General features: G+C 31.9%; 1 protein-coding gene across 11 annotated transcripts in view; it reads right to left on the bottom strand.

The window, feature by feature from the left end:
• LOC129944471 (potassium voltage-gated channel protein Shab) overlaps positions 1-10,570 on the bottom strand; it is a 187,204-nt gene extending 176,634 nt beyond the window's left edge. For 2 of the 11 annotated variants that reach the window (XR_008781450.1, XM_056053921.1), the window contains exons 1-2: positions 10,304-10,570; positions 7,542-8,187 (exon numbers count right to left, since the gene is read on the bottom strand). The gene's annotated coding sequence lies outside the window, so the exon portion shown is untranslated. The remainder of the gene's footprint in view (positions 1-7,541; positions 8,188-10,303) is intronic. The other 9 variants (XR_008781451.1, XM_056053920.1, XM_056053914.1 and 6 more) reach the window with 7 other exon arrangements.
• Between the last annotated feature and the right edge of the window lie 4,443 nt (positions 10,571-15,013).

The following is a 15,013-nucleotide window of genomic DNA, read 5'->3' as shown; positions in this document are numbered from 1 at the left end:
TCACTAACCGTCACGCCACGGGTTAAATATTTCTTATTTTTAACCTTATTTAATTTTTTTGAACACACCCAAAATCATGCATAAAGTAAGAAAATATTTATTTATAAGGAACGAAATAGTAGTCAAGGTTTTTAAAATCCTTAATATATTGCCTCAAAACACAAAATGTTTTTTTAATTCAATCAAAGTTTAATATTTCACTCTGATTACAAAAACATAGTATTCTCGTTCTTTAAAACTCTTTGCCGATTCTCATCAAACTGCACAACTTTTCACAATGCCTCCTTTTGGATATGTAACTTTTATCCTTTTATGGATCCTTCTCTGTTAACTCGGGTTGGGACAAAGTAAGAAAGAAAACAAAAAAAAAAACTATCGTTCAACATAGCTAATTAAATAATGTCGAACTTTCTCATTTCATCTGGGCCATTGAAATCCAATTAAGAAATCATTTCTCTTCCATATTTTTTTTTCTTGCATCTGAGAATATCTTCCTTTATTCCTCCACCGAGCTCACTTAGGCGGACAAAAATTCAATTAAAGCAACTTACTCGCCATCATCATCATCCCGAATATATAACCTCTTCCACAAACTATATAAAGATGAGCGGGGAAAAGTGCAATGTTCTTCGCTTTCCTCTTGGACTAAAAGTGACAACTTATACCCTCTACTTGTAAGAAAAAGAAAACGAAGAACACAATTACCCTAAAAACGTTACCAAAACTTATCTTGGTGCGGTGGCATCCAAGATCGAGGAATGTGGCATTTATTTTTAGAACACAGTGACGCCAACAACACGTCACCAAAGAGTCGTCTTAAAAACAGAGGCAAAGTCACACAGAAGCACATTCGAAGAGTCGAAAAGACTAAAAATCTATCTTTTTTTGTGCCACAGAAAAGGAATTCGATTTCCAAAGTGAATTGATTGAAAGAAAGAAAAAACAAGGATGAAAAAACTAGGACATGCACTTAAGGCCGAACACAAATTTGTTAACTGAACGTAGTTTCTGTCATATTTATATTAGCCCCCAAATTACAAGTATACAAGTCTAAAGCTTCCACCACACACCGACCGCAAAGCCAGCAGCCGCCCAGAAGGCACCCAAATTCTGGTAGTGATTGGTAGGTGGTAGAGGTTTAGGCACGGCGGCGGCGGCATGTCGGATCGGATCGAATCGGCACGGCTAGGCGACGGAATTGTGCTCCTTCTTTTGTCGTTTTGTTTCCCTGTTTTTTTTTTTTCCTCTTCATTTTTCCATAATAAGATGCTGGGCTAAGATTGAGGAGAATTTTTTGGCATGGCACCAGCTATTGATTTGCCACTCATTCAATATTCACACACCCAAACACAAACATACTCGTAAAGAGGCCCACATCATAGCTTGTGAAAATAAGGGTGCTAAAACGTATCTCATATATTTTGTGCTTCTCCTTCGAAGACACTTCGACTTCATTCATATAAAAATATAATAAAACGAAAAAAATGGTTTAACTTTTTCTAGGACAGTTTTCTCTCCTCATCATCCGCTCCGATTTAGAGCGTGTATCCTTTTTTTTGTTGCTGTTTCCCTACAGTCACACCCACGCCCACACCCTTGCCCTGATGTGATGTGATGTGCCTGATGCCTATATGTTGTGGCGTTATATCCTCGAGCTTATCCTACCGTTGCGGAACTGCAAGACTGCCGTCAAAAAGGCGCACAAGGTGGAATTGTCACAATGTGCAAATGTGTGTATACAGATATAGGTATTGTAATGATGTTTATTCTTTTCGTCCTCCACTATATCCTAATATGGCAGATATTCGTTTTTTATGCTAAGGTTTGAACTTAACTTGTATTGTGAGGGCTGTATAGTGAATGTGGCTTAGGCCGATCTGAGTTGCTGCCAGAACGAGGACAGACGACGGACGTTGGGTTATCTTAGCGTTGAGGCTTACACAAATTATTTTTCAAACTTAGTTTTTGTGAAACGTTTGGCTGCACAGCTAAGGCTAAAGCTTAAGCATAGGCGCACACATTGATGACGAGGCTATGTTGCTGATGGCAGCAGTTCTGTCAAAGGGACAAAAATACCCAAGCATATCAAGGATCCAGCAATGGTTATATGATGATGGTGGCGGTAGTGTGTATCTACATATGTATTAACATATACTTTACGCGGGTGATTTTGTATTTTTATTTTATCCTGGGCCGATGTTGTATGGCTCCGTTCCGGGTCGAACCCTCTCGTTTAAAAGAAGAAGTTTATTTCCTGATGGCACAATAAGGACCCTTTGTCCAAGGGAAGTAAAAGTAATATGGACTACATTTTATTCTGGAAAACAAACAAATAAAAAAGTTGCCTTATACTTTATTTTTTTTGCTTTGTTCGATGTTTGTAAGTTGTGCAGCATCATACATCTTTTTTATATATATTTTTCTTAGTTCGATGAAAACGGATCGTTGGCGTTGTTGGGGTCCTTTGAGAGTCGAAGTTATAATTATATGGGAATACTTTTTGGGGGAATATTCCCTGTGAGGCTATTCTATATATATGGTTATAAGTTCCAATCCTCCTTATTCGGGGGAGGATGATAGACTATAGTAGTTTTTTTCATTATTGGTCTTGTTCAACTTGAGGTTTTCAATTGTAGTGTATGGTATGCATGGTACAAGGGGAGGCTGAAACCTTTCAAAATATTGGCTTGTTTACATATAGATGCCATAAGGAATCAGCGATATTTCATTTTTGATTCACATTTGGAGCCTTTGAACTTCTGCAAAAATATTCAATCCTAAATGAAAACAGTGTATAGTGGTATTTGTTGTCAGATTGTAGTGTTCTGACATGACATCTTATAGAAATCTTTCCCTGTCTTATATTTCTTATCATATAATTTATTAGTCTGGTTATCTAGGACAAGTTGTCTTCTGAGCTTCTTATATAATTCATGTGATGGAGAGAGGCTTTTTCGTTTAATTTTTGTTTTTATTATTTCTTGCTTGGTCCTTCCTGATGGAGAAGATCTTTTGTGTTGATATTTAACAGACAAATAAATTTGTGAGGAAATTAAATGTTAGGGATTTTATTTGTTGTTATTGTTGTTCTTCTTAAAATAAAGTTGGTGGTGATAGCAATTTGTAGACTATTTTTTTCTTTTGAGTTATGAAATTGTGGCGACAGGTTTTTGGATGGAAGTTTATTTTATATATATAAAAGAGGAATAGAGATATATTTGATGATTTTTTGCAATAAATACATCAAAATTACAAGAAGGCAATTATTTAATGTTATTTATTTAGGAAGTGCTTCCTGTTTGCTTTGAGAACAAATAAATATAAAATAAGTGTTGAGCCTAAAGACAGTTTGAAATTTGAAATTTGTCCCTGTAGGGCGGGAATTAGGATTTAGTTTTTCATTTCATAAAAGTTTAAGATTTGAATCAAAACTAAAATTTCTAAATATCGGGATTTTGAAGTGAGGTTTGGTACGTTGAGTGGACTTGATTGATGATAGACTTTTTTCACTTTAGCCAAACATTTATATGAAATCAATCTTTGAATTTTATACTACGATGTTTTGAGTACAATTTTGATTTATAACTGTTTTTTATTATTTAATCATTTCATTAGATCAAAAATAACAAACTAATGATTTTTAAACATAGAAAGATTCAAAAAAAGGAAACAGGCTAGTTGTGATACTTGAAACTAATATTCTGTAAAAATCAACTACAGTTTAAGAACCATTTTATGTAAAGAATTAAAAATTCCATTTTTTTTACGAAGATATGAGAAAACAAAATTGTATAATTCTTGTTTACCCAGGTAAAAAATATCAATATCTGAGCAAAAAATAATGGTACAAGGAATTTGAATATACCTAATGGAAAGAGTAAAAATATGCATACAAAAGTTGAGCTGATGTAAACAATTTTTCTCAAGACTTGTGTTTCTAAATACTCTTTTTATCACTCGAAACTAATTTTTTTTGTTGAGATACAGAGTTTTGAAAGACCTGACGTAATCCAAAAACTTAAATATAAAGAAAAAAGGATTTCCAGACGAATACCACTTTATATTTATGCCACATGTACTTTTATGTGGGGATGTAATTTAAATTTGTGTTAACCATTTAGCAAAAGGTATTTCAAAAAACTGGGCATATGCGTACTTTTTTAAATGAATTTTAACAACAATAAAAAACAGAGAACAAAAACTTTAGTTAGAAGCTATTGTAATTGGTCCGATTTGTCAAATTGAAAATTTTGACATTTCTCGACTTTTCAAGGACACTCGAATCTAAATACAAAATTTTTATAAAGATGTCTGTGCACGCATGTGAACATACGTTAGGGAATTTTTTTTCGTCGTCCATAGATCAAGAACCAGTAAAGAAAATGACTTCAAATAAATATTTGTATAAAGATAATAATGCAGAAAGATGCAGAAAGGACTCTGAAAAAAGTTGCGTGGTTGGTTTTTTACCATAGCAAATTAAAAAAAACGCCTAACGCGAATCTGCTCAAAACCTTAACTTCCAAGTTTTAACTCAATCTACCTAATGGTTAAGGCTGTAGAGCCGTGGATAGGCAGACAAAACTGACCGGACGGAATCGCGGGACCCACTTTTTTCAACTTCTCTACCATCGTAAAATAATGTTTGATTAAAATCTCGAGTTCGAAATTTTGCACGAATGCAAAACTTGCCATATAATTCCTATATGTCGCAAGTAAAAAGGTGAACATTTTGGTTAACTCTGAATATCTCACAATTAAATAACGCTAAAGACTTAAATTGAATTTCAAATTGTATATTGTAACTTAATACTCAAACGAGTACATTTTTGGAAAAAATCCAATTAACATTTTTTTTAAAAATAAAAAAAATAATTTGTCATCTAGTAAATTTTACGAACAAAAAATTATTTTATCTCCAAAATAATTTTCTGTAACGAAATATAACGTTTTTAACATCTGGTAAAATTTTGGGAAAAATCGAATTGATAGTTTTGTTTATGAAATATAAAAATCTAAAAGAAATATTACTCAAAGTTGGTAAAAATTGATTCTAGACTGAAATATCTTTTCAAAAATTTGATATTGACTTTTAACTAATTTTATCTTACACAAAATATTGTTTTCAACATTCTGTAAAATTTTGAGAAAAATCGAATAGACAGTTTTTTTACAAAAAAAACTATCAACTGTTAAAGACAGTTTACATTTAACAGTTGACAAGTCTTCGAAACGGAAGCGCTTTAAATTTTATTTGTTTAAATTGTTTAAATTGTTTTTTAATGTTTTTGCAATATTCAAATCAATACATCCCCTGAAGTAGACGGCAATCACCGTCGAAACGTTAGGAAAAATGAGATGAAAACTCTTTTCATTTAATCATCAAAAAGATCAACAAAGCCGATGAGAATCACCACTTTAATTGTTTTCAAATCAAACATAAACATCAACTTGGTCAAAATTATAAATCACTATAAATATCATAGCCAACTATGATAGTCAAAACACCCTAAACACACGCATTACAGAAATACTTATTGGAAATGACAACCACCGGGGGTGAGTTTTACACAAATGCTGTATGGTCACACATCCACATGTCGTGCTTAGACTTTAACAAGAGTGTTTATATGTCAACTTGACTCCTTAGATAGTTGTTAAGCAGCCCTTCGGAAATGCAATTTTGTTAGTTTGAAAAACAAATGTTAGACGAAAAATATTTTTTGATATTCAATGATTTTTGAAAACAAAAAATTCATATTTTGAAATATTAGCTCGAGTTGGTGTTATTAGCAGAGAGTATTTGCATCATCACTTACAAAAAACAATTTCTAAATTCTGTGAAGCTTGCTTTAACTATGTAAATGTAACTACATACTCAAACAGAATATATTTTAATTTGAATTTTTGATCTTGCTCCACGAAACTTTTCTTCAAATGGTTTTAAATGAACAGCCAATTTATTAGTTTATAATTTCGAACAAAATCGTTCAACTGAAATTGTTATATTTTCTTTCTACACTGAGTTACAAAGTGGTGAACCTTCAAATTTCGCAATAGTTTAAATTATGTAAAAATACTTTTAATTCAGTATTGTTTATTAATATTTAATATTACTAATCTATGTATGTAAAAAATAAACAAATGATAACAACTTTAAAATAAAACATAAAATAAATGAGTTTTTGTTCACTGATTTGTGGGTATTGCCTTCCCTAACTTCTTTCAAAGCTTTAATTTGCCTCGGCATACCTTGAATAACGTTTCTTGTGATCGCGACGTCGTCCGAATTATACCGCTCCTCAATCTGATTATATATCAGCCCGCTTAGTGTCTGGGAAAGAGCAAGGCACTTCCTTATCATTTTTTTTTCAGTAGATCCCAAATATGTTCAATAGGATTCATGTCCGGGATCATGGCAAGCCAAGCTATCACATCGATTTATCTTTGGCAACGTTTTCACCAATAAATGGTGCGAAAGGAACCACATATTTTTCCAATATGTTTTTGATGTAAAAATTGGAGTTCACCCACTATTCTATCGTGAACAGGAAGTTCTGACCACACCATATGACGTAACCTCCTCTGAAATTTTCCCGTTGGGCAACTTTGTCGAATTGTATCTGCCAACTGGTCTTTTTCACACTCTATTACATTCATCTGAAGAGAACTATAGCCTAGTCGCCCTCGGTTCAATCTTGGTGAAGGGGAACAAATTCCATTCGGTAGTGCTGTATCGTGAATCTTAGTGTGCGACCAGATCTCCATGAAAGGTCCCTCTCACTGATTAAAGTCTATGAGACACTTCAACTGCCGTTTACTGACGATCTCGAAGGCTTTAAAGCACCAAATATCTCTGAGAAAATATTTTGATTATATTTTAACAACACATCATAAGGTGTGACTCCGCCACTTTTTGATAACTCAGTGTATTTCCACTTGTAAGTTTCAATTTTAATGTTCAACTCTAACCTAAAATGCTTTCTTACAATCAGGAAATCCTGGATTGGAATAATCAAGAAAAAGAGACATTGTCAACGTTAATCTATAATCAACATATGAAAAAAAATATCCAGATGAAAACCAATGATAGCTATAATCTATGGTAAGAGTGTAAATTTTGTCAGTTTTATTTTTAAAGCCCGTTTAGTTGATACCTAACCAAATGATTGACTAACTTCCTAATATCACTCTGCCGGTATAGAAAAAGGAAAGAATCATAAATTCATCAACTCATACCTTTCAGAAATTTAAAGTTAACATCAAAATAATAAACTCTTATTTTCCAATCGTTCTCTATTTCATTAATATACAACTTCCCCACATAAAGAAAAGGAAGAACTCAATAGATGTTCAATTTATGATGGCAGTAATTGCTAATAATTTACCATCCAATAATATTTGCAAACTTCGAGTAACGAAAATTCAAAATCAAATAAAATTCAAATTTTATTAGAATTTCAATAGAAACCAAAATACTGGAAAAAAACCAAAACAAACAAAAATTTAGAAAAAATAAATAAATAAATTTAAACACTTACCGATTCCGTGGCAAAATGTAATATTTTATTCAAATCCAATTTGGTTTTGTTGAGACGGCTTCTGTGTGTGTGTGTGTGTGTCTAGTTATAGCAGTAGTAGTAGTAGCAATAGTAAGTAGTAGTAGTTTATCTTAATATGGTTTATTATTCAAGAGGAACGTATATTATTTTTTTAAATAGAGTGTAAGCATTTAATAACTTAACTTATATATAAAATACAATAGGTATTGTTTTTTTCTTTTAACATTTTTATTCACTTCATATAGCAAATAAAATTATAATTATAACTTTGCATTTAAAATTTTAATATTTAATTTTAGTACAAAAATCAAATAAAATTATTATTTTTATTTTTATCTAACAATTTATCACTACACTTTAATTTCTTCATGTTGCACTTTTTTAAGATCTTCTTTGCAATGATTAAAAACTATTTTATTTTACTTTTCACTTATTTAAATTAATTTTAAATCTAAATTTATAGTGTAATCATTAATGCATTTCAACACTTCACTTGCACTTCACGTATCGAGAAATTTCTTTCCGCTGTCGATTGTAAATTTAAATTCTTTTGAATTAATTACAAGTTTGCACGTTTTCACAATTTTGTATTATGCATACTTTCACACAATCAATGAAATTCCCACTAAAATTAAATTAAAAAAAATAATTATGTTTAATGAAAATAAATTTTAAAAAAATGCAAACAATGGAAATTGTGTCAAAAATTCCGGAAGGATTGGATAGGTGCCCCCTCGTCGCCTCCAGCAAAGCTTCTATACTCAAAAACACAACACCATCTCACATTCACCCTCAAATGGGTGGCTCTATGGTCTGCCTGATCTGAGCTGGATATAGTTAAGGTAGGTATTCATGTAATTGACCAATTGATTATAATTAGTAATTACAAAGCACAATTTTGCATAGTTTGTGGTAGAACGCAAATCACAAAGCGCAAACTCATTATAATTTTCATTTATTTTGACATCCTCGAAATCGAGCATTAGCAAGGTACTTGTTGTGGTGGAATATGATATAAGGAGGGGAGGTTAGAGGAGTATTGAAGAGAGGAAATGGAATGAATAACAAATTCCGGAAATGATAGGATCTTTCAGGTTTCACTTATGCCCATGTCCTTAATGGTTTTTCTTCGTTCTTTTTTTTGTCGTGTTGTTCTTGCTGTTGAATTGTATATACTCCTGCTCCTTCTTGTGCCGTGCGTTTTTGTGAGCTTCTTCTCTCTTTGTGTACTTCATTTTGGGCTTGTTAGTGACATACATACAAAAATAGGTTTGTATATGTGTGTCATAGAGTCGTCATGTCGCTTTCGGTCGGACTCGGAAGAAAAGGCGTTGGAAATGAAATGAAGGAAATATCGAATAGTGTGTATAAGGACTTTTTGTATATTGTATTCCATTGTACCAATATTGTGTAAGTGGCAATGGTTAACGTTGTTGTTTTTGTGTGTATCCTTTCTGTTGGTTTTTCTTCTCTTTCAACTAACCAGCAACCGTAACAACAACGCAACGAGTTGGATTTTCATCAGATAATTAAACTTGAAATAGATAACAGCTAAAAGTTCAGGCGAGTTGAGGTGAGATGAGGTAAGTTAAGGTAAAGTAAGGTGAAGTTAACACAAAGGTGGGTATAACTTATTTCTAAGAAATGTTTCAAAAATAGAAATCGAGAGGATATCGCATATCAAAAAGTGACAATAAAATCGAACGAGGGTCCTTTGCCCCTCGAAACTGTCTGAACTTTTGTAAACTCAATTCATCACCGAATTAAGGGTTTGGCAACGAAGGTGATACTACTGGCTTTATCTTCTCCTTTGCCTTTGCCTTTGCCTTCGACATCTGCCTACAAGTACTCGTATAAAATACCGTGGATATACACAAAGGACTAGATTTTAGGTAATCCATCATTGTATGGTGGCACTGCACAAGAATAAACCGAGTATAGGGCCATCACGACGAAGAAGGGAGAGCAAAATAAATTATGGATTTCAATGCCGAGCATTTTTGGGGTTTTCGATGTTTTTGTTGTTGTTGTTGTTGTTGCTGCTGCTGCTGCTCCTCCTGCCCAACTTCGAATGGGTACACACACATTTTTTTCAAACATTTTTCACTTCAAAATTTTTGTTTCATTCTCAAAATACCTATGCATAGTTGTAAGTTAGAGGACATGTAGGTAGAGAAGTTATGATTTAACCTATTCCCAGAAGGGAATGAAGCCGAAAAAGGAATATAATATCCTTGGTAATTCATTTTATTGGTTGTCTATAAAGTTTGACTGAAAAATCGATGACCATACACCTAGGTGTATGTGATCTAGTGTGTGCAACGAGTTAACTCTGATTTTTGTAGGGCACCCCCTTTCCCGAAAAACGACGAGGACGAGAGCGAGGAAGACGACGACGATGAGGACGAAGACAAGAAGAAGTAACAATTTCCATATTTTTCAAACATAGTTTTTTTTCTCGTTGGTTTTTCATTTTTGTTTAATTTAATCATTTGGTTTCGTTTTCCCGAGGGAACATTTCGATACACTTCACTGAATGCGACAGCAAAATTGAATACAGAAAAAATTAATTCTTCCCTTGAAAATCAATTTCAATTCGTAATTTAAATAAATTTAAGTTTTTGAAACTTATGCGATTCGAGGCAAAATAAATTGGTTTTGAAATTATTTGCAATAAGCTATTTGATTTTTCAAAGGAAATTATGATTTTTTCTTATTGAATTTTATTTTTCTCTTCTCACAGAACCGTTTTATGTATGTATTTTTTCTTTTTTTTTCTTTTCTTATTTACCGTTATCGAGATACGCTTTGGACGGTGGCCGATACTCCACTGAAAACTTTTCCTTTCAACAATTTTCTAGCTTTCCAATTTTGAATAGTGGCATTTTTCATGCTCTCGTTTTGATATTTTTTTTTGTTTGTGTTCCTTTTCGGTGTGTGTGCTCTCATTGGAAAATGGGAAGTGTGTTTTAATGGGCAGGCGCGGAAAATGTTTGTTGTGATAAAATGTGGAACATTCGACACAACGTGGTTTTATCAGTGGGAAATTTATGCTTTAGAAATACCAAATTTTTCAAAGCAGTGGCGTAGGTATTTATTCTTTTTTTTCAAAAATATCATGTTCTATATGTGCTTAGACATTTTATTAATATTAAGTATTACAGAGTAATATTTAAATTTAGTTTTTAGCGAACGATTAAAATTAATTTTTGGAAACTAGGACTAAAAGGTGGGTTGAGGAATAAAATACAGGTAAGAAAGACTTGGTTACTTAATAGACGAGGGAAAAATTGCACCATGTAAATTGCACCAGTCGAAGAAATTACGTTTTTTTTGTTACACAAAGAATAGAATAGTTTTTTAAAGGACTAAGATGTCCGTAATTCGAATTTCGCCTTTTAATTTGTCAAACAAATCAGTTTTTTAAAACAGACCCCTTTAAAACTCTAAAAACGGTTGTTTAAGCTTAACTTAAAACTCCAAATATAATAATAAATTGTATAACGATTTTGAAAAGTAAAAATCTTTCTCTTTCAAATACAATTTAAAGCACTTAAGTTTCTTATTCAGTTTCTGGAAATTCTCATAACATATGAGTAGATATTAATTTAAATCTATATGACGTTTCGATACAAATTGCATACTAAAATAGTTTTGGAAATTACGTTTTGAATATAATTTTTAGTGCCGAAACCGAACCTAAACTCTATCTTTAACTATTTGTTCAATTTTAAAAATACCCGTTTTCAACATTATTTTTGAATTTTTGAATATACCTATTTTAAAAACTTAATTTAATCGAATTTTCTAAGACAACAGACCGTCTCAAACCGTTTTGCTTTTTTCTTTTAAAAACGATACAAGCAAAAACTGTTTAGCGTTTTTGTTTTAGATTTTTGCGAGACAGATAAAATCTAACAACTTTTAATTTTTTTTGTTCGAATATTATTTAAAACAATATAAATAATAATAATAGAAATATTTTAACTGAATATTGAAGAAAAGAATCATAGATTTCAATACCACCCTGATTTTATTGAAAAAAAAGTACGTTAAAAAATCTTATACATATAGTTTTTTTTTTAAGACCTATCTCGAAAACCTGAAGTGATACTTTAATTTTGAATTCGGAGTTGAATTAAGGCCTTCAAAATCTATTATAAAAGTGCATTTTAATGGGAGTGGTGGCACATTGTCAATCTGTTTTTTTTTTTTTTTTGTAGATTAAGTTGTGTTATCTTACCACAACTTCACATAGATTTGCCTCTTATTAGGAGTAAAGTAAAAAAGTTCGAATGACACAATTATTTTTATTTTAAAAAGATGTCGACTTTTTTATGAATTGTAATTCATTTTCATATTTTCGTTCTTTAATTACACCAAAAATTCTATAAATAAATATTTTTGTTCGCAAAATAAATATTTCATTTATTTTTTAAGTGAAGAAGTATGTAATTTTGAAAAAAAAAAACTATTATATCCCTTTAGGAACTTATTTCTTTACTTTTAAAGACTAAAGTGACTTGCACATGAGAGCGAACAACAAATCAACGAATGGACGAACAAACGTGATTTTACACATTTCAAAAAGTCAATTTCAAACAAAAGCACATTTAAATTATAAGAAACCAATTGATACTTATGTTAGAATAATAAAATTTGCATTTTGTTCTTTAAAACTAGACTATTTTGTAAAAAAAATTTGGTAGTAACGAATTGCCGTTTGGTTGCTACGAACTGTTAAACTCTATTAGCGTCCCACGTACCATCCACACTGCAACGAATAAATTGTTCGCGCTCAACTTAACCTCAAATTTATACCACTTTTGCTTTGATTGTTGAAAAGGGTAATTATAAATTGACAATTCGTCGCTGTCTGGGAATAGAAAAAAAGCTCATGTGAAAGAAAAGTCAAAATATGCAAACATCCACAGTTCTTAGTTCGCAGTTCGTAGCTCATGTGCAAGATGCTTAAGCCTAACTAATTCCACAAAGTGTTCTAACTTTCTTGACCATAATTTTTCTTCTTACCTTTTGTTGAGTATTTATCCTTTTGAATACTATATAAGTTGTAAATACATTGTTATTATCCAAACAATTGATCATAGTTTCATTTTTACTGCAGTAATTTACAAAAGAAATTAACAATATAATAATTTAAAAAAAATATCTTCCATCAAAAAATATCGCCATCCAGAAAAATAATTTTGGAACACAATATTAAATTTATATATTATTGGCATTCAAACAAAAAGCGGCGCACCAAATAATGTCAGAAATTATTTTTTCCCACATCTACTTCGAATTTCAATTGTATTTTGTAGTGTTATTTTTAAAAATACTAATATGAATGTTTGTTTCTTTTTTCCTAATACAGTGGTACCAAAACAAAAGTGGGACAACCAACAAACAAAACGAAATCAGAAAACCAAAAGTTAGTTGTGAACATAATTAGCATTTAATTTTAATAGCTGAGAATATATAAAATATGACAGTAGATGATTTGTTCATCAGCTTTATTTCCCTATTACAACAAAACTAACCTATCCACATATTTGACACTTCTTATATTTCAGTATTTGACAAATGCAATTATGAAGAGGAATTAATAAAGTATATTATGAAAATGTAGATTCAATTAAAAATGCATATCCTGCACACTTTTAAATCAGTATATTCTTTAATAATGATATTTAAAAGAAAAAGGGTATATCAGTAAGCAAAGAACAATTGAAGATGTTTTCAGAACGTTAACGACTTTGGACCTCACTTATTACTCTAAATCATTAAATACTTTAACTTTCTGCTAGTTTTACGGAATTTTTGAGTATTTAACCAATATTTTGTTTTGCACATTATAATTTTCAAAGATTGTTTTTTATTATAAACAAAATTAAGATAATGGTCTGGAAATGTCTTGTTTAATTTACATTTCCGTATTTTTTGTTGTTAAATTAACTGCAAACATTTATTTTATGGCTCGAAAAGTTAAAAAACAAAAGAGATATGAACAAAAGCAAAATGTTATGTTACGATCTGTGATGTTATCTTGTTTAAGTTAAAGAAATTCTTATTGGGTTTTAAATGAAAGGTTTCATTGCTATTTGTGCAGCTGTCACTTTTAAAGCTGTAATTTTTTGTCAAATAATTTTTTCAAACATTGATTTTACCAATCTTCAGTGGTACTTCGTAAATATAAATTTGAAACCTTAAACCTCTTATTAATTACTTACTTACTTAAGGTGGCGCATGAGTCCTGTGTTTAGATCAGTCCTGCATTCACTTTTGTCTGCTTTTGCACCGTATACCATACAGCAGGGCAGGTATGATGACGGTCATATAAAGAGACACTTTGGTTTCTCAAGATAAGGATTTGCTACTCAATTGCTTCCTTAGCTCAAAGAAATACCTGTTAGCAAGAGTTATTCTGCGTTTGATCTCAGCGCTAATGTTGTTTTCTGCGTTCATGGCAGAGATTAGGTAGACGAAGTCCTTAACTACCTCAAAGCCACATTGACATCACGCTGAGTTCTTTCGAAAATTTCCATGTCATCAGCATATGCTAGTTATTGCCTCTAACGTTAACGTCTTTGTCACTGTACTATTCTTTCAAGGACGATGTTAAAGAAATCGCATCACCTTGATTTTCACATCAAAAGGTTCTGTTAAGTTTCCAAAACTTAACATGGCTCTATATAGATCTTTCCTGTAGATGCTGTCATATGCAGCCTAGCAATTGTTAAGGGGTGGTGTCGATTAGATGTTCTTGTGTTTTTTCCAGGATCTGCCGTAAAGTGAATATTTGATGGACTGTGGACTATCCTGGTCTAAAACCACAATGATAAGGACCTATCAGATTGTTGACGACGGGCTGTAGAGGTTCACATATTACGGCAGAGAAGATTTTGTATGCGATGTTAAGTAGACTGATGCCTCGATAGTTGGTGCATGGTCTGGCTACTCTACAACGGACCAAGTTTTTGTTCTTTTAAATATTGCTGAAACTTACCTTCATCGTGGGAAAAAACTCTATGCCTTCTTCGTGGACTTTAGAGCAGCCGTCGACAGCATCGACAAAGAAACTTTGTTTCTAAAACTTGCCAATTATGGTATCTCTTCCAAAATAATTTTTGTTTTGAAGGCGTTGTATGGAAAAGATGCTATTTCTGTGTGGGACGTTGAAACCCTATCTGGTCTAAAGCAAGGATGTTCGTTTAGTACCATTCGATTCACACTTTTTATAGATGAAATTGTCGAGTCCCTCAGGACTGAGGAGAGCATTTCATGACATCGTCATATTATCCGAGTCTCCTGGTCAACTCCAAAAAATTATCTCTAGATTGGAAGAAGACTGTAATACTTGGAACCTAGCAGTCAATCTCAGCAAATCAAAAAATTTGATTTTTAAAAAGGGTGGAAGATATGCAAGTAATGAGGAGTGGAAATACCAA

This window comes from Eupeodes corollae, chromosome 2 (assembly GCF_945859685.1).
Source record: "Eupeodes corollae chromosome 2, idEupCoro1.1, whole genome shotgun sequence".
NCBI lineage: Eukaryota > Metazoa > Arthropoda > Insecta > Diptera > Syrphidae > Eupeodes > Eupeodes corollae.
The sequence above is the reverse complement of the archived record's forward strand: the minus strand, read 5'-3'. Positions and strand labels throughout refer to the sequence as shown.